Source organism: Amblyomma maculatum, chromosome 9 (genome assembly GCF_055883805.1).
Source record: "Amblyomma maculatum isolate TAMU_Amacu chromosome 9, ASM5588380v1, whole genome shotgun sequence".
Lineage (NCBI taxonomy): Eukaryota > Metazoa > Arthropoda > Arachnida > Ixodida > Ixodidae > Amblyomma > Amblyomma maculatum.
In genome coordinates, this window is record NC_139352.1 from 4,658,159 (window position 1) to 4,679,105 (window position 20,947).

At 48.3% G+C, this 20,947-nt stretch overlaps 1 protein-coding gene across 1 annotated transcript in view; it reads right to left on the minus strand.

Annotated features, from left to right (window-relative positions):
- LOC146178135 (A disintegrin and metalloproteinase with thrombospondin motifs like) overlaps positions 1–16,802 on the minus strand; it is a 164,771-nt gene extending 147,969 nt beyond the window's left edge. The window contains exon 1 of the mRNA XM_084577961.1: positions 16,122–16,802. The gene's annotated coding sequence lies outside the window, so the exon portion shown is untranslated. The remainder of the gene's footprint in view (positions 1–16,121) is intronic.
- Between the last annotated feature and the right edge of the window lie 4,145 nt (positions 16,803–20,947).

Consider the following 20,947-nt stretch of genomic DNA (forward strand, 5'->3'; position numbering starts at 1 on the left):
CTGACGAAGTTTACCCCTAACTGTTCGACAACTACGAGCCCTCTGCGTGAGCTTATCAAGACAGACGTAACATTGCACCAGAAAGGCTAAAAATAGAAACGTTCAGCCTCATCAAACGGATGCTCCAAATAGCGCCTATATTGCGTTACGTTGACCAGTCCAAGCCAATCACAGTCTCAACAAACATCCGCTCGTATAGTTTGGGATTGATCCTGTTACAGGACGGCAGGCCAATCACGTATGATTCTGAAGCTCTTACGCCTCTCCTGCAGGATTATGCGCATAAGAAAAAGAGCTACTAGCTGTGGAGTTTCCACTCGAGCGGTTCCATTATTTCACATTCGGCCACTCTCTAACAGCGAAACGGACCTCAAAACATTTGTTCCTCTACAAATAAAAGACGCAAGAAAAATGTCCCCAAGACTGCAAAAGCATTCGCTTGCGGATTCAGTGCTAGAGCACTACACTAGCGTATGTACCAGGGATGATGCTGAGTGTGGTTGATGCGCTCTCGCGATCCTTAAACAATTAATTTACGTTTGAAGCTGTAGACAACGACCAACAAATATTCGTGCCAAGCATTGTTTAACCATCACGTACCCAGTAGATTTAAAAAGCAGTAAATCGGGACCCAGCCTTGCGGCAACTAACCAAATACATTGAACACGGACGACCACGTTGCCTTTGTGATCACTCTGTGGCAATGCCATATTTTTACAGAAGGATTGGAATGGATGTCACAGCTCTGTTTGCTATGGTCAAAGCTTTGTCATCCGGCCGCTCACCAAGCTGATGACCTTGAGAAAGCGCACTTGGCATATCGTGCAAATATGGCTTGTAAATTCCCAATGTCTCGTTTATGATGCAGTACCACTATTTAACTCGAAACGGTTCAGAACATTCCCTCAAGAATGGGACATCATTCCTTACCAGGCATCACCACTCTATTTGAGGTCCACGAGATAAGTGGAGCGAACTATACAGACCATTTAGTCCATGCTGATCAACTCATACAACCATGGCGCCGATCTGTCTTTGGTCTTCCTCAACTACCGCCCCAGCTCAACTATAGGAGCATGTTCCCCCTGCAGAGTTGTTGATATATGGGAAATTAGAACTTTCCTGCCGACCTTGTCACAAAGCCTGAGACAATGGCACCCCACTGACGCATCAGAAACTTCATCGACCCCGCCGAGGTGGTGCAGTGGTTACGGCGCTCGGCTACTGTTCCCAAAGAAGTGCGGGATCGAATCCCGGTCTCGGCAGCCGCTTTTCGATGGAGGCGAAAAGCAAGGCACCCGTGTGCTGTGCGATATCAGTGCAGGTTAAAGAACCCCAGGTGGTCAAAATTTGCGGAGACCTCTACAACGGCGTCTCTCACAGCCTGAGTCGCTTTGGGACGTTAAACCCCACAAACCAACCAACCAACTTCTTCATCGCAAACAGAGCGTACATCACAACAATTGAGATAACCGAGCTCGTTTACTTCAGACCCTGTCTGAAATCAGGGTCTGGCTGGAAGCATCAGTCTGCCTGAAAAAAGCGCGGCAATACCTGGCAAAAGGCATTCGTCATTCAAATTTGTCCCCAACCGTGGCGCTACAAAGTGCAAGCTGCAAGGAAATTATCTACGGGCATAACTGTATATCCACCTCCGGCCACGTGTTCAGCTGAGCTTTAGACGTCTCAGCCAGTCAGCAAACTACAATGTGGATAAACTTGACCCACCCTCTTGTGCTGACAATGCTACAGCCCATGCACTGTCACTCTCAAAACATGCTTAATCATACGAGAACGTAGTTGAAGAAGCATCCGTTTACAGGCCAGGTACCAGGACTGAACCTGGCCCTACGTTTTGTGTCTAGCATGGCTATATTGATTACTCAAAAATGTGCTTGTTTTGCGTCGGAAAAAGCGCCCTTTACGTATGCTATACTCAAAATAAAGGCTAGGCCAGTCGTGGCCGGAACATTCGTTCCTCTCAACGCGTGCGTTACTCGCAGTTTCAAACCACATTATTGTAGATGTCGTAAACGTCGCATTACGACCGCAAACACATTATATGGACACTTAAATGGATGTCAGAGGCTAATTAAATTATTTATATTCATCCTCGAGAGCAGAGAAAGCACGAGGGCTTTGACAGAAAAAAAAAAACAGCTATGCTTTTATTTGGCGGTACGCACACAGACAATTATTCTTCATTGTTTTATTGCACCAGAGCATTTACTTCTGCTTCAGTGAAATATTCATTCACCTCCCCGAATTACCGAACGTTATCTATAAACACGAACACGTCATCACCATTCCGGCTCTTCCGACATAGTGGAAATGACTAAAAGCTCCTTAGCGAGAACCGCAAGTATTCGGACTCGGTGATGTTAACCCCTGCAGATATGGCGACGTGCAAGCGAGCTACCTCTGCTCTTTTAAATTAGATATTTCCTCCTCGCACACGCAAAACTGAACGGAAGTAAATTGATCCAACGATCCGTGGCTTCGAATGCATACGCGCCTTTCGTATTCGCATCGAATGAGACACGCGATTAAAAAATTTCCCCCTCTGCTTGCCTTCATCACGTTCGCTCCTCGGTTTCGCTCGGTTGACTCGCGAAGTAGTTTTTGGCGACCTCGCCGCATTTTGAAAGCGTGTTTATGGCGTCATATTTGGTGAGACTCACTCTCGAGGAAATGGGTTAAGCCTGCGGAGCGCGGCAGAAGGCCAACGATGTTTTCTCTTTCTTTTTTTTTTTTTTTTTTGCCCCCACTCGCAGTATTCGCACTGGCGCGCGAAGAAGCGTCGAAGTGTGGCAATCTCTCCCCAGAGTCGATTCTTGGTTCGCCGACTCCGCACCAGCAGCGGCCGCAGCCATACACTATCCTGCATTAGTTCTGCGTGCTGCTGCAGGCGCTAGATGTGCCCCGAAGGCAGCATGACTGCTTTGCGTGTGACAGAGAGTGGCAGAAGTGCGAGCGCGGGATAATAACGTTACGTCAGAACGGCAGCCTTGTACTGACTGCTGAAGCACAGCGCCGGGGGTTGGGGGAAACGTTGCATCACAGTAGCGTAGCGCTTGGGATTACAGTAAAGGAAAGATGAAGAAAGTCCGCCGTTTCTGAACGGCAGCAACACCAGTCGAAGCATAAATGTTTATGTTTTGTGAGCGCCGTGTAGAACGCAGCGGCTGGTTACGAAAGGAAGGACAACAACGGAAGACCTTGGAATAGAACGCCAGCACACACCACTTACTTGCAGCTACACAGAGAAAACAAATTCTGCGTGCACCAAGGACCAGTTGGAAGTTATCTTTATTAACATTTCAATTCAATGACAACAGTAAAAGCTTTGGAAGAAGCCTGTGCTTGAGGACGGTGGTGTTGACGACGGTAAAATTAACATCATGCCAGCCAGTAATATGAACCTTATAGTTAACCTGTTACGTGGCGTATGTATGTATGTATATATATATATATATATATATATATATATATATATATATATATATATATATATATATATATATATATATATATATAGTTACGGGAATGTATTTAATGTAACTGGCGCTGCGATGGGCGGAACGCGGCGCAAAGACTTCAGGAGCTGTGCAGCATCCACTCTCAGCGTCGTGTATATATATATATATATATATATATATATATATATATATATATATATATATATATATATATATACGTTGTTACACGACGCATTGCGACTTGCACGAATCATAGCACGAAGGCTCAGCGACCACCAACAACCACGGATGGCCGCCGATGCCCATGTGACTCACCCACACGGGCATCTAGGTGAACCAAAGAGGGGGTCGGACTGTTACAAAAAAAAAAAAAAAAAAAAAAAACAGAAACAAAATCGAAGTAATCGAAAGAGGGCATCAGAACGTCTCCACCGTTATACGAACGCCAGACGAAGCCCATTTCGTTTGTTGCGCACATGACATATTCACTTGTACCTACCCACGGCGGGGGCTCAGTGACTCCGGTGTTCGGCTGATGATCCCAAGGTCATGGGTTCGACGCGGCTACTCGGCGGCAGCATTTCGACGGAGACGAAGTGCAAGAGCCGTCCTTGGGATGTGCAATCCCAGCGCATGGTACAAATCCGAAATTAGTTTGGAGTCCTGCACAACGGTCTCTAATAGCCCGTGTGCTACATCTGAACATCAAAGCCCACAATATAGATTTTACACTTCAGCTATCACGACACTGACACTATGCCCAGTGCAAGGCATGGGCCTCCCCCATATTTCCCCGATTAATGCGGTTCTGCGCTTAACGATGCTAAGACAGCGTAGAGGCAGAGCAACCGCTCCGCGCGCAAGGGAACTGTGGTTGGAATCCTATAGAGCGGCGCAGTTTTGCAGCGGATAAAAAATCAAACCGCGTGTCAATGGCATTGGCCATGCAGAGTGGGCAGCTCACTTCCTCGCCACAGCTGGATTTGGCCAGAATGGTGCACTATGTGGCCACCACTCTCACCTATACTTCGCTTTTGCAACAAAAAAAGAAAGCATTGCCATCACCATCAAGAGTCAGTTTGCGGGACAGCAACATGCTCAAGGTAACCATGGTCTGCTTAAATATAGGCATACCTGCATAAGCCGCCGCCAGTCTACGTTTCACCCATGAAGTCGGGCCAATGAAGACATGCAATGGTAGAACAGGTTAGTTGGTAGTTCATCTTGGGAAAAAAACAGCGCTCTCGTGAGACAGGGAAAACGAAAGAAAGGACGACACAGCGCTATGTCGTTGCGTCGTCCTTTCTTTCGTTATCCCTATCTCAAGAGTGCGCAATTTTTTTTCCCCCCATTGAAGACATACATATATACCAACCATCCGGTTGGCCATTCAGGATATAGGACACGCCATGTAAGCGGACCCGAGTAACGCGACCAGTCAATCAAGATCACTTCTGGGAGCATATCGGAAATATAGTGCTGCACCCGATGAACTTTGACCCTAGTATACAACAAGACCGACTCGTTTTCTTTTTGAGCACCTCGCTAAAAACCACACTCGAAATATCCCGCCCTTCCTCTAATTTGTACTATGGCCATCCTTAAGACAAAGACATGGCACTCATCTGCAATGCAGGCAGTGCGGTTCCACGCACCACGGGCTCTGTGCCCTGACTGAAGCGCCGATTCAAACCTGGTATGCATACTACGTGCACGGCGTCGCTTCAGTCAACGAGTCATTGTCATTCATTGGCGACTCGGAGCGAGATATCTGTCCAGAAGAGAGCGCGGCTAGCGGCGGGCGGGCGTCCCCCTGCCAGCACAGCCCACATGGTCGGTGAGGCGTATAATACTGCCTCCGCCACCGCTGTTGTAGCTCGTCCACGCACGAGTGACCCCCCCCCCCCCCCCCCCCCACCCCCTTCCACCCGTTGCCTGAGCGATGTCCCCGTCTGCGGCGACGCCATATCGGCCGTCTTCATAGCCGCGGACCGCTCCTTTCAGCAGGTGCGTTTGCACCGCAGGCTTCCTTGTATGCAAACCTCTCGGCTCATTACTGAATAGCAAAATGTAGCAAACAGAGTCTGGTGACACTGTAGCGCACGCAAAGCTCATTGCGGTGAGGCTGTTTAAGGAACTTTTTTCAATAGTACATCTCACGTCTGCAGTGTTCTCGCTGTGCAGACGACAGCCCTTCGAACAAACAGGAATGTATACTAGAATGCATTATCAATTTTGTGGGCTCGCTGTGTCAGTGGCTAGTGTGTTAGAAGCCCACATGCAAAATAGTCTGCAACCCCACCCCCTCACCCCCCGAAGTATATGAGATGCAGCTAGTGAACCTTTGCCGCACTCACTACGTGTCCCATGCATGGTTTGTGTGGCGAAGCGGCGCGGGCCAATTTTAGTGTATTAGAGCGGCAAGCTGCGCAGTTTAGCGCATCTGCATCTTTGAAATAGAGATCACTACGCTAGCAGACGAACAGAACAAAAGTCTACAGGCGGCGCGCGTCTTGTTCATTTCCTTTCTACTATCAGTGTCTGTTAGCGCAGTATAACCTGGATGCCACAGATCCAATGTTATATGGAATATCATTATTTTATTATCCTTTCGCCTTTCGCCTCGTCACTTTCAACACCTAGCCGTCCAAGCCGTCCCCAACATAACGCACTTGCACCAAATTCTCTCCAGCGTGCCAGAACAGGCTAGCGACTAACCAAATTTTAAATGAGATGACAAACTTGGCACATCGAACAGCTTTCCCCTAGCCTATAGTTACCGATGCTTTCCGTGTTCCTTGTTGCACAAACAGCATCTTACGATGCATGATGTGCCTGACCAATAACTCAGAGGAGACAAAGCAGTTGCTTCTTAAACTTGAACTCATCTGTTTCCATCACAATTAAAAATCGCGCTAAGAATCTCATAACGTTATAAGGCCTGTGGTTGATGGAGAAGTGCACTCTGGTGAGAGGACTGTACTGAGGCAGGCCCAATTATTCAGTTTTATTTTTGTGTGTGTGGGCACTAACCTTGGCCTGCCCGTAAAAAAAGTAAACCTGTTTTAGCCGGCTCGATAGAACTGCATCGAGAGGTGTCATATTTCCATCGCAGCAGTAGAGCTTAATACTGCCGCGCCGAAAATGTGCCGCTCAGTGGCTGAAATCTCGCCTGCCCTTATTTCGTTGTTTATTTATTTTTTCTGTTTACTTTATTTCGTCACTTTTCTTTCCTCGTGCCAGCGCGAAGCGTACCGCATGCTTCCTTGTTCACTTTATTCACACGTCCGTTTTTAGGTATTGTTCTTTGCTTACTTCACTTCACGTTAGGCTGTTGCGTCTTTGAAAACGCTTGGGCAGGATGGTGGAAGCTAGAAGTAGCATTACTGAGCAAGGGACCAAAGTCATCAAGATGTTAAGCCAGTGGCAGAAGCCGGTCAGACAACAAGAATGGTACTTACAGTTTTTTCATCCTGTCAATAAGGCTTATAGATTACCTGTAAATTTATAGACTGTCTATAAATAAATTTAAGACTACTTACAGGTAGTCCACAGAATGTCTATAGACGAAAGGTAATGGAAGTTGTTAGACCTTAGTGAATGGATAGTCTATAAATCGTCTAAAGAAAACGGCTATATGCTATAACCTATAGATAATCTATAGACGAAAGCAGTGGATCGATAGACTGGCAGGAGTTGATAAGAAGTCTATAGACCATTATAATATTAAAAGGGGCCCACCGGTGACTGCTAGTTGTCCCCACGAGCACGGTCCGTTTAAGCACAGCGTCATGGCGTGTCATTGGGCTAGTTGGCACTCTGGCGGCATTCATTAGGCTAAGTATAGTGAATAAGAACAAGACGACGGAAGAAGTCAGGAATAAGGGCGAGCAAGGGGCGAATGACGAACGAAAAGCAGGGGCATGCGGCGGGGGAAGCACGAGACCAACAAGCAACACTACGCGGCGGTTCTCGGGGACGTAGGGTGATACCAAGGCAGTGGCCATGTTACCGCTGCTTCTCCGTCTCTGGAATCGCCGCTATAAATGCGCAGCCCCCGTTCTGCTTACAGCTGGTTTGCATGCATCTGCAGCTATGCACGGCTTTACATAGAGACGGAAGCCTACGCGTAGAACCAGTTTTAACAGCGAACACATTCTTCTGGCGACGTCAAGAGCGCGGGCTACCTGGCGGTGCTTCAGGAACGCGGCAGGCGCCGTCACTTTCGAACAGGTTTCCGCACCGGGGCGAGCATTTCCCTGGGCAGAGGGAGTGCGCTCTCCCGGGGAACTGGACGCGTTCGCAAATAAACAAGGCGGTTCTCGCACTGAAGGCGGAGAAGACGCGACTGGACGTCGCTCTTTTCCTGACCGCTTCTTCTCCGTTACATTACTCCCCGAGCCAACAAGGCCGCTCGATATAGGAACGCGTATAAACGACTGAGGAAAAAGGAATGAGCCATTCTTATTTAAATATGGGAAGTGACCTCGAAAGCCCCTTTCCGACGTCCGCGTTCGCTCTGTGGCTCATCCTTAAGGCGTTCCGCGATGCCTGAACGTGAGGTCGGGTGTCTCCAAAAAGATATCGGCTGCAGTCTGAGCCTATATAATAGGTGGTGAAGCTCGGAGTTTCATATCGCTCAGCTGGCGTTTCTCGTTGAAGGTAAAGCCGCGAATGGCAGACCAGTTATAGTAAGCTGGGGTGATAACTGATGAAAAGACCCGTGTCAAAACCCGCGAAACAGGATCTGAATGCCTCAGTGTATGCCTCAGTGAACGATGCCGTTTAAGTGGACCTTCGACCAAGCCACCCTGCGTATCAGAGCAACGCATATACATACAGAGTATGTGAGTGAGAGAGAGAGAGAGCAGTTCTACATATCTTCACACCCCGCTTCTAAATGCGTTTATAATCAATCGATTCTAACTGATCACTATTGGATGAAATGAAGCTCCTTCTAAATGGAGAAGGATAGTGGGCTGTTTCGTAAACGGTAAATCAACCGTGGTCGAGTGCTCTTTCTAGTGGCCACATAAGTTTAAACGTCCTTTTCCAGCTCCGTAAATCTGAGTTTGTCTTATTTGCAGCTTTCGAGTTAACCACTCCACGTACAAGAAGGCACCTTGACGACCATCTGTCAAAAGCCACGCCCACTGAAAAAATGCCGCTCTTTCAGAAGGCGGCATCAGCAGCGTCTCAAAGTTTCTCTTCCCCGCCGCCAATAAAGAGTGTCATTGCCCGGGTCTCGAGTTCTAAGTGTCCCGAAAGCGGTCCGCTTCCTGAAATGAGTTCGCGATGAAGCTCTCGAGAAAGGAAGGGCGCCTCCACTACGGAAGCGTATGCCCGGAGGAGGAAAGAGACCAAACACACACGCTCTCATTGAGTCGGGCATGCGCGCATTCACAAACGAAAACAAATCTCGCGCTACAAAGAGGAGAGGGAGAGGGTATTAGAGGGCACGACAACAGCGCCGCCGCCACTCGAAGCGGCGAAAGGTAATAGGTCACGAAAGGAGAAGAAAGATGCCTTTATTTTTTTTTGCGTTCAGACTGAATGACGGGTTCGCATGCGTCGGCTGTGCGTATACTGACATTTCGCGCTTATCAGCAGCGTATACACAGCAATCCTGCCTTGTCTGGGCACTAATGTTACGGCTTCAGCTTGGTGAATGAGCTGCTGCTGGAGGAAAAGAGATGACCAGAGCACATTGTAGTCTGCCTTCCCTTTTGCAACGAATCAGGGTGTGAGCGGGCAGCATTAACGGCCATGGCACTGTCTTATCTCTGATAAATGACTTCCGCGTCTTGAAACATGGACTTTAAAGGCATCGACTAGACGGTTTTTGATTATCGCGGCACGGGCGGCATCCGTCGGGCTGCGTTTTGACCCTTATATCGATGCTGTTGTTTCTTGCGATAGGGCAAATTGTTTGATCTGTGTTGCACTTAGCCCGCTTAATCGTGGTAGCGAAATCAAAGCAAATTCGCTGGCGTTCCCATTTTTGGACACTGATGGTACTCCCCTGATGGGGCTGGGACAGGTGGGCCACCGCCGCTTGCGGCGGGGGCTAGCCTGCCACCAAATTTTTTACCTGTTGTAGGCCGTCATTGCACCCGCCACCGCTTCGGTGGTTGACGACGGCTGTTGTTGCGGTGCGCGTCTTTCTCTCCCTCTTTCTTTTATTTCTTCTCTGTTCTCTCTTCTGTCTGCACGAGGCAGCGGAGGTGGCTCAGCTACAGAGCCAGTAGCAGGCCCGTGCATTTTCTTTTCCTTCTTCCTACAGCCACAACAACAAAAACTTCTGGACATCTGCTGTTTTTGTTATTAAGACTGCTTTATTTTACGAGTCTACCACGTACGCTTAGAGAGACCAGTCTCTTGAATGATTAAGTATAATTATTGCTACATCTTAGGTGCGGCCGCCTTTAGATGCGATATATACCGGTACCCATGTAAGGTGCATAGGGATATCGCGACAGGCTAGTACTGACCATTGCCAGAATTAAAGAATGAATGCTCGACCAGCTATTTCCACGTAAAGAAAGGTCTTTAAAAATAATAAAGTATGTGCGCACTTACGGGATCCAGACAAGACGAAACGAACAAAAACATGCGACATGCGCAGAACGCTCTATACATGTTTGTTCGTTGTGTCCAGTCTTCTTCGCGTAAGTCCGTACCTTATTAGTAATTAACCGACTCTGCGAAGTATTAATTATTTGAGTCTTTTTAACTGCCTGCTCCCGTGCTTTCAGAACAAAGTCGCCCAGAGGTTAAAGTTCCATAAGCGACGACGCGCATCAGTAAAAGTGATGCGCTCATGCAATGCTTCTGCGCTACAACTTCGAAGGTAAATGATAACAACAAAGAAATGGAAACAAGTGTAAAATGGACCCGTTAATCCGAAGTCAAATGTATGTCGCGAAAACAGGAAAGTGGGTATCACATATATTTGATTCTTACCGACAGGTCAAACGCTCTGTAACCAAACTCGCTATTCAGATGATACTGCGCCAATTAGTGTTATATGCAACGGTTAACTAGCAGCGCTTAATTACTTGACTGACGATTATGATTTTCAGAGCTCTCACCACGTACCTCCTCTTTCCTGCTATAGTAGTCAACAGGGCATATCATTCTGAACAGAACGCAACAACCAAATCGGCCCCTGAGCCCCATTTTTCGAGTCCGGTCCAATCCGACCATTTCCCAACCCTTCTGTGCTCTTCTCTGTGCGGGATGCTGCATCTACATAACGCGAATAAGACATTATAGGGTATATCAGGCAGTTCATATTGCTCTCCATGCAACTCCAGTTCACGGATTATCCTAGCGTTGCCGCTTGTCCATTCGGATATTTTGTTTTGCTTCTCTATCTCTAAGATGGCGAGTTTGATGAAGGGCGGCCATGGCGGGTGGTGCACATCATGGCTGCCATCAACCCAACTATGCGCCCATTGCAAGGCTTCTCCCGCGGGCCTCCTGTGAGCCAGTTTTATCCCCGCAAATTTTTCTACCTAATCTGCCCACCACTGAGTCTCCGCAGCCCTCACTCTCGCCTTTTCTAGAATTCCACACAGTCACCCAGAAGGGGTTATCGTCGCTACGCTGCATTGCGATTGAGATTGCAATTGAGAATTCTGAGGGTTCAGTGCATGTTATGAACTCTAGTCCGTACAGAAATTTCTTCAGGCAGTCTAAGGGCTGTGTGTATATACCTCTGTCAGTATACGGTCGATAGGCTGTCTGTAGATTTATGGCCGAACACTCTTCCTACAACTTTCTTCTGTACGCTGCATATATACAAATTTAAGAATGTCCAAGGATAGTTCATAGATCACTTATTCTGGAACGGAAATGAAGGCTGGTATAAACTAGTTTATAGAAGGCGCATTAGTGAAGAGAACTATAGAGAAGATATTCAATGGTCTTATAACTTCAAATCGCTGATTTGTATGCGGAGGTAAGCTTTGGTTTGTGTGGTTTAACGTCCCAAAGTGACTCAGGCTATGAAGGACGCCGCAGTGGAGGGCTCCGGAAACCTCGACCACCTGCGGTTCTTTAACTTGCACTGATATCGCACAGCACACGGGCGCCTTGCTTTTCGCCTCCACCGAAAAACGGCCGTCGAGGCTGGGATTCGATCCCGCATCCTTGGGCACGGCACAGTAGCTGAGCGCCGTAACAACTGTGCCACCCCGGCGGGGCCGCAGGTAACCTCAACAACATAGATAGCTTGTCGATTACCACTGTATCTGTACTGTCAGCCCGCTAGCCCAAAGCAGCTCCTATCGCTGCGTCGACTGCACTGTGCATGGTTATATTTTGTAAACCGAAATTCGATTTGTCTATGGTACGAAAAAGTTTGGTCGTGTGTAATCATCCCTATGTGATGGCGATGAGTCTACGTTAGGCTTCCTCCTTGGTTTTTGATTGCCTTCCTAATAGTTCTCACCTTCTTTACCTATTTTCTTGTATACTTTACAATGTATTCCTTTCCTCGTTAAATGTTCCTTGCTCATCTTAGCTTAGCTGAAGCTTAAAAAAGTCATTTACATTTTTGTTCGCGTCATTCGTAGTGGTTAGTAACTATTATCGATTGTACACAGTCATCTATTTAATCGCGTTTTTTGTGGGTGATCTTTACCATGGGTGCCGTCGTCCGATCTCTCCCTCCTCTCCCACACAGGTGGAGACGAGGATTTTAGTATATCTACCTTGCCCCCTGCCAAGCGCATTAGGGGGTAGGTGACAAGCAGACAGCATTACGCCAGACAGAAGTTTTTATTTCGAGAAGGCATTTTTAGTGCTAATGCATTGTGATATTGGATAACAAACTACTCTTCCTTTCGAGCAACTATCGGGCATGAGAAGTGAAATCTACAGCCTTACGCTATGATTATGGTTTCGCTTTCGCCATCTGTGGTCCTCCAGAAATAACCATCTTCCTGCCGGGAACAACGCACGCAATTGCGACGACTAATGCGACTGTCTCTTTTACCTGTTCATCGGGAAATGGTTCGTGTCTGAAAAAAAAAAAGAAAAAGGGGGGAGGGGGGACTGAACTCACACTCATCGGTACGTTCGTGCAGCTATACAAATCGCAGGTCCCGATTTCCTGTTCTCTCCTCCATCGAAATATCGCTAGCAACGCTACAAAACCGCGCTCGCGCGATTCTATGCTAGCTTCCGTCGAAGCGCACCGTTTTCCGCTGACCTGTTGATATTTCCGCAGTCTTCTGTTTCGTAAAACAACTCGCAGCCACTGAGACGGACTTGGGAGCCAACGTTATGCGAGCAGAAACAACTTCGCCAATCGCAGCAGCCGGAAGGACAAAAATAAAAAGAAAAGCGAAACTTATTCGGCCTTTTTCTTTCCGTCCAGGAACTTAAAGTTAGGAAAGGTCCTGTTTCCCTTCTCTTTTTTCTTTTTCGCTCTTTTTCTTTCGTTGCACTCTTTCTTTAAAACCGTGTGAGCACGAGAGAGATAAAAAAAGCACTTAAAAAAAATTGCGGAGAGCGTGAGAGCGTGTCGGAAAGCGGTGTGCTCGCAGTCGGCGCGCTTCCGACACAGGAGCTATTTTCGCCGAGAAAGACGAGAAGACGGCGACGAGGGGCGTGAGGGCTGACAAGACGCGTGAACATTTACGTGACAACGCGCGCGCAGGGGACGCTTCTGTCGTCTTCGCTACCAGTGGCGTTCTTCGCAGTCTTCTCTGCTGCTCCTCTCCTTTTCTTTCTGAAAATGCCGTGTCGCTGGAGAGGAGCGGGCTTACATCGTCGCTGGCACTCGGAGAAGAATTCCCTTTCGCGCGCTCCGTGTCTCGTCAGATTTGCGGATGGCGCGCTCGAAGAGCTCTCCGCTAAAACATATACGTATGTACGCTCTCCCTAATCTCCCCGTCGCCTCGAGCAAGCGATGTGTGGCGAACGCGACGTCTACGCAAGCAGCCAAGTGCGGAAGCTGGACGAGCGACCGACCGTCCTTCCACTCATTCCGCAGCGGCCAGGCGCGGGATCGCCGGAACGGCGGCTTTTGCGAGCCCGACAAGCGGCTATTCAGATGTTTGCTTTTTGGGGAAGCAAGTTACGCGCCACTTTACATTGGCAAGCGAAGGGCCGAGCCTATCTTACGTCGTCGATTCCGCCTGTACTGGTAGAGAGGGTAGGTGGGTACGTGTGTTTGCTCGAGCAAGGAGAGACGCACCTGTCCAGTGGACTAAGAAGCACTGTCTAGCAAACACTCGTGAGGCTAGCGGTACGCAGTACGTTACGGGAGTGTTTCCGCGTGTTTTATTAGCTTACCTAGCTTAGCGGTGAAATAAAGGTTGATGTGTGTCGCAGTTTCGGTCGATATACACTTCACTCAATTATCGAAGGGAGAGTGACTGCGCAGGCTTCGGCTCTTTGGCGGTTGGATCAATCGATGATTATAGGAGGCTAAGATTGACGCCTTTGCTGGGTGAACTACATGCTTCGAGTCAAAGTGAACAAATTAAAAGTGGTCAATCTTTGAAGGAACACGAACATGAAAAGAAAATTTCCAAATCTGCCTTGAAGTATGAGAAAAGTTCAAATTACGTCGCGTCAAATTATTCGCGTGAATACAATTTTGCAGCCAATGAAATGTCAAAAATAAGAGAGCCTTGGGCTTTGAAGGGGCAGCTACGTAATTTGTGCAAGACAAACCACTGGCACACGTGGTAAGGTTAAACGTCGGACTTGGTCGAACATAGTTCCGGTTTCAAGAGCAGTGGACTTCATTGCATCAGCTTAGCTGAAAACATTAAACCTATAATTCCATACGTGTAACACGCTACTGGCTTAATTGTTGTGCTAACTTTCCGGCCTACATGTGGTTCAAGCACTCAGCATTTCTAAAATAGTAGCCCCTGTTTAAGTGTGAAATCCCCCTCTATAGCAGATGCAGTACGGCGACTTTACTGTGGCAGACAGTGTACATCAAGCCTGTGACAGACGACCTCCTCAATTGTATGCTGCACGCACGGCTAACTATTCCTTATGGCAAGATTACAGATTTTTGTTTCTACATTCCTTCCAACGAAATGTGAAATCAAACTAGCTCCGCTACCTAAATGAGCAGAAGCTTGGCTCACCAGCACGCCAAAACGGAAGTGACATATGTAGAGGAAAACCGAAGTGCAAAGAAGAACAGTTTCCTTTTGTAAAGTCCTATTAGCTCCATACCTTCAAAGCACTAGAGCACACTCGTCCGTGCGCGCCATCCGATACACCACTAACAAAATAAAGAAAAAGCAAACACCCTGCGCTCTTCTAAACCTCTTCTGATGTAATCGAAGCTTCTGCTTTAGTCTGTCTACTCAAAGTTAAATTTACGAAGGAGTATGGAGATCGAAAATAAGCACGAAATTAACTCATTAGGTACTCCGCTCACTTGGACGCATATTGAACTTACAGTTCATAATAGTCACGAGGGTTCTGCATAGCGAAAATAATCGCTTTTCAAGAAGTACTGTTCCTGGGAATGACACTGCAGTGTCCAGTATTGCCATGTTTGAGGCCAAATGCTCGTGATTCAGTGGTTACACGGTAAAAATGTTCGCTGACGAGAAGCTCATAAGTGTTTTATCTTTGTTCATTCGAAGTATCTATCTAAATGTGATTTCAGTCATGGAAACTTGAGATCGCCTATTATGTCGATAGAGCGCAAAACTGGAAACTACGTAAAATACCGGCGTCCTGGCAATCGTACAGTGGCATGCCAGGCTTGTTTCAATGGCGAAAATGCCTTAGGTAACAAATAATATTGAAAGGAAAGCCCAGGAACGCAAAGCGATGTTTTATCACCAGTCGCTGTTTTAACATTCCACTGTTGTCCTGTTGTCAGTCATGGAAACTTGAGATCGCCTATTATGTCGATAGAGCGCAAAACTGGAAACTACGTAAAATACCGGCGTCCTGGCAATCGTACAGTGGCATGCCAGGCTTGTTTCAATGGCGAAAATGCCTTAGGTAACAAATAATATTGAAAGGAAAGCCCAGGAACGCAAAGCGATGTTTTATCACCAGTCGCTGTTTTAACATTCCACTGTTGTCCTGTTGCGATCATGGCGAAGCGAAAAGAAAAAAAAAAAAAAGAGAAATGTTCATCCTCAGGTTTTCATTGTCTGTCCATTTTAAAGACCCTTTAAATACCCTTAAGACCCTTTAAAGACACAGGTTAGGTTGTGAACGATATCAATAAAAGACAAAATGAAGCACTCGATAGGATCCGTCGTCTCGACTCTCCACTCCCTTCACCCCGCCTAATGAAGTGCGCTCTTTACTAAAGGATGGCTCTGCATGAGAGGAGCTACCAGTGGTGTTTATTGGAAACTGTTCAGTGCAATCAACCGATATTACTGCCCTTCTCCTTTCCATTTTGAACTTCTTCCTGGAAAGGGAGAAGGCCGCCGGAAGTATTTTGTGCAACAGCCGTGCTGAGCCCAGGGCAGCTGACGTATTCTCCGAGGTTCGAGTAGCCGTGTACGCGCAGACATCTCATGCCTGTGACCGCAGTGGGGCTTCGATACGGCGGAGACATGTCACCCAACAGTCGGCGTTTGAGACCGCTGAGAGCGTTTCTTTACTCGTAGTACAAACCACGTTGCTGCAACTCACCCCGGATGGCACCGCGTAAGCGGCGGCGGCTGCGGTCCCAGTGGTCGCTGGTGGTGCTCCGTGCCGACGGCTCCGTGCGCGTGCAATCCGCTCCGGGCAATCATATTATCCAGCGGGCACTGCTGCGGTGCTCAGCACCCATCGCGGCGGCTGCGACGAAGACCGAAACCACTACGAGGTCGTGGCGGCGGTGGCAGCACACTAGGCAGTTGGACCGCGCACTATCGTCCCTCCCGCCGCGACTCGCTGCTGCTCCCGCCGGCGCGCGCTACGGTACTCCGAGGTCGTGCTTTCTCCTATAGCGCGCACGCGCGCTCTCTCTTGGCTCTACCGAACACACAGACAGCAGCGACGGCGGCGTCGGCAGCGAGCGCGCGGCCGATCTGGTCTGGTCGTCGGCGTCTTCCAGCGGCTGCGGCGCGGCGGCAACAGCCTGACGTCTCGCTGACCCAGTTCGGTGCTTTGGCGGCGGTGGTACTTTCACTGGCGCCGCCTTTCCTCCCTTCGAGCGGGCGAGCGGTAACCCGTCCAGCAGCAACCGCGACGGTATCTCCCCTTGCCACCCTCCGAAGAAAGTGCAGCGGACCTCACCTTTCTCTCCCTCCCCACCCCTTGTGCATCTTTTTGTATTTCTCCCCTCCGTCCAGCGAACGCAACGGCGCACGACGACGCGTGCGGAGGACTTTCGCTGGCCCTCGGACGTTTCGACATAGAGCGGTGCACCGCCTAGGAAGACCGCTGCACATGGGCGCCCCCGCGGCGATCGGCTCCGGGCTGCGCTTTCTTTCTAGACACGAGCGATACGCGTGCGGTGAGACAAGTACCCGCCCTCCCCGCCTTTTCCTGCGCACGTGCTCAGTAGGGGGCTCGCTCTTTTAATCCGGGAAGTTGATCGGTCCGCGGGCCGTAGATTGATGGACGAAGTGATGAAATCGAATAGAGTGATCTGCACTTGCTGAATGTTTCGGTCACATTCTCCGACGTGCTCTTTATTTGTTTCTTTGTCGGCTATCATCTTTGCATGTCCGACAGTCCGTCACCTTCCGCCGCTCGCTCTCAGAGTGGGGAAGGGAGTGCGCTGAAGACACTGAAAGTGTTCTGGGAAGTACTCTCCCTTTCACAGAAAAGATGGAGGTCCGCGTGACGTCGTGACATCCGTATGATGCGATTCTGGTCGCACACGTCAGCGAGAATGCCCACTAGAGGACGAGGCTGATTTTGCGGTAATGTTATTTTTCGGAGCCCACTTAGGTAGCGTGAGTCGTCTTGGACAATTTAGGTAAATGCTGCATCTCTCCAGAATTATGTGAAACGCCACATCACGAACACACTTGGTTCCTTCCGGATACACCGGAAGTGGAAGTGACGTTAAAATAATTTAACCGCCGCGACTGACCTGAAAATTATGGGAACAATGCTCCCAGCTATAGGGGATGAACTATTTATGCAACCTTCCTTTCTAGAGGTAAGGATAAATGCGACTCCCGAATTAACCTAGCTCAAGTCCGTGCGGCGTAAGACATTCGGGAGAAACTGAGTGGTCACCAAGAAATGGGGTTTTGCGTTTGCAGGGACCTGTTATCCTGTTGACTACAAGGAGTACAAGCGCTTTGATATTTGACGTACGTGCTTACGCTAAGAAATTTGACCCAAGTCGGTTTTTCCATCCCACTAATATATAAACTGGCTAAAGGCCAATCACGCACCTCGCCTTCTCTGTTTAGATCTGGCGTCAATAACTGCGAGAAATCAAGGAAAGTTATCGGACGCTGCTTGAAGAGAATTCCCAGCTCAATGTGCCGGCTTTACTTATGTCTTCGCGAAAGATTTGATCTGCGTGCCTGGACACTGTAGGAATCAAAGTTGCGCCGACTTAAACGCGATGCACAGGTCCAGGTTAATTGGAGGAATATGGGAGAGGCCCTGCAGTGAGTATAGTCCGGCTGATGAGGTTGATGAAATGCGATGCCTTTCGTGGCGGTATGACATGGTGTTCTGACCAGCTGTCTCTCGAGCTACGGATTCCATCCCTTGTCTCCACATTCAGAATCCCCTAGTTCTACACTTTGAATGCCAACTTCAGCGACCGATTGTTTTGCTGTAAGAGAAGTGGCTAATGACATCGGCTAGTCAAGGCTCGAAAACAGTTATGGGGCCCTGTTTGATGAAGAGACATCTGTGAAGGCGGCTGCCAGCCCAGAGGACTTGGCAATACTTTGAGCCTGGCTGCCATCTATACGAGGCTTCGTTGAATGTGCGGCAGCTTTCCTGCAGCGCATTTCACGTTTATACCTAATTGGACCCGCAAAGACACGACAGAACTTTTGGTGCGTGTTTGTGCTGTTCATAACCAGACGTAATCGTCTCAGATCTAATGTAACAAAAAAAAAAAGGTTATCGCTACACCGTGTCTTCGTGGGGCTGTGCCAGCGCACGTGAGTCTAGAAGTTCTCATTTATTAGCCTCTGTGGGAGATCTCCAAGCGAGAGAAACGGTTTGTATTTTGCAAAATTCTGAAAAAAGAAAAAAGCGCGAGCCTTTGTAGCTATAATATGGACTCGAACCTTTGACATACGGGTTCATATGGGCTAAACAAGCGATCAAAGGCCGACGGACGCGGCCGAGCGGAGCGCATTCGGTGCATCCGCTGTTTGCAAAGATAAAAGACCTCTCGGGTAACAAAGGGGAAATCGTCGACGCCGTTTCTACTCAGTCTTCCCCGTCCGGGGAGGAAGAACTCTCTCTGAGAACTTGGCACAGGCGCACAAACACAGAAGACGTCGAGCAATCAGTGGAGCGTGCGTGCAAGTGTTTCTTTGAAACTATTCTGCAGCCCCATCGCCGCTCATGCGACCCTTGCTTCCCCCAACCGCTGAACCGCCCAAACATGCGGATGTCTATACCGTTTTTTTTTTTCTTTTATTTTGCTTGTTTGCAAAGGCACGAATGTCTTCCGTGGTGGACGCCATGGCTTCTGCATGCCAACTCGCGACTGTGCATGTTCGGTCTGTATTGGCTTGCGCAGTGCCTGCAATAAAGACAGGGGTGGGTTTATCGGCCGGACTGGGACTCTTCTTTTTGGAAAAAAAGAAAGAAAAAGTTTCAGCATATTTTTGCTTCCTGTGACTACTTTTCGCTCTTCCCCGTTCTTCATCCGCCTCTGTTTATAGGAGACGAGACTAGGGAGAAAAAAGATCAAAATGGAAAAATCTGGACCAGCACTTCTAGTTTGTGCGGCCATATGCTGCATGCTGCTAAACAAAACTTTACTGACGGAATTTTAAATTTTTTGTTATGTCTTTTGGTTTCCCATGGCCGCCTGAACCAGGTGTGCGATCCGCGAACGCAAGGAACATTTTATAAGTGAGATTTCTCAGCGCACGCCTCCGCTTTCTCTTACACGCAAAATAAAATTGCCGCAGTTTAAGCGTTTTCAGTTTGTTTAGCTTTCGGGGAAGGAAAGGCTCTGTCTCGGCCACACTTTTCAGTGGGTACCTACACTTACAATGAACGGCATACAATTGGAGGAACATATGTAGTGGGTTCGATTCCCCACGAAGAACTATAGCCTCCAACTTGAATAGCAGGTGGATGCTAAATGGAAACCGAAATGACATGACCAAACGCTGCGCAAGGAACAGCATATGTCACAATTTTGATATAAGGTGACGTGATATATTTTGCCAAACATCAAGCGTGAGACAATAATTCTGTACTCTCTGAAACTCGGAATTGGTGTTTCGCACCAGAAATATTTCCGTTGAGTTACAGAGAGTGCGCTACTGGTGAATCACTGATGACGCTAGTAGCTAATACGTTTTTCTGCACACTACTTACTACGGAGCGGAAAAGGGGGGGTGAGCTCTCAAGTGCTCATTTTCCCATCGGAAACTTAGTGTTGTGATGGCGACCGGGAGTCAGCGAGCAAATTTTACTGACAAGTATAGTGGTCTAGTCAGTGCTGCACCTATAGATTCCCCCACAGCAGGAATACATGCGTACGTAAAATCACGATAACAAGAAAATTATTTATTTATTTATTACAACCTCAAAGGCCCCATTGAAAGGGTATTACATGGGGGATGAGAAATGAGAACAGCTTGGCGCCTATGCGCGCCGTTGTTTGGACTTATTGTCACCACTCTTGTACCTGGGTGCAAACAAACTTCGCTGCAGGCGCCCAAACGCTCTAGCTAACAATCGCCCAGACAGAGTGCAACCGGTTCACGTTTGTTTGTACGTCAAACGCGTCGCTTATTCGAGTCTTTATGTGGGGATTCGTTAATGCGCGCAGAGTGCTTGCGTGTGTTGGTGCCAGGACTGTGGAAAGCCAACAGTCGTCGGTGTGCGCAGTTTCTGTCATCACTTCTTTCATTTTTCGCACTTTCCCTGCCCCGCCACTGTGTTTGATTCTTTCGTACGGTTCGCCGGTTCCGCCTTATGTCCTCGCGCCCGTGTGGTGGCAGCATGGCGAGCTGCTCACCCGGTTTCGGTGCGGCGATCACTGCTGTTGCGATGTACCGTATCATTACGTCTATAGTGCGCAATATAGTGCACATATATATTATTTGGGCTATCACTATGTTTTATCTTTTTGTGTTTTCATTGGTTGATATTGTGTGGCCTCCTATAGTATTCTAATTTCTATTGCATTCTATTAATTCGTATACCCCACCCCCCTCGTTATCGTTGAAATGCTCCAGGAAACGAATGTGAATTTGTGATAAAATAAAGGCGTCACACCAGGCTTTCATTACTGGAAACATTTTATACGAACATTATGTCGCCCAACTTCAAATCTTGCTCCGCGTTTCGCCCCCTTACCA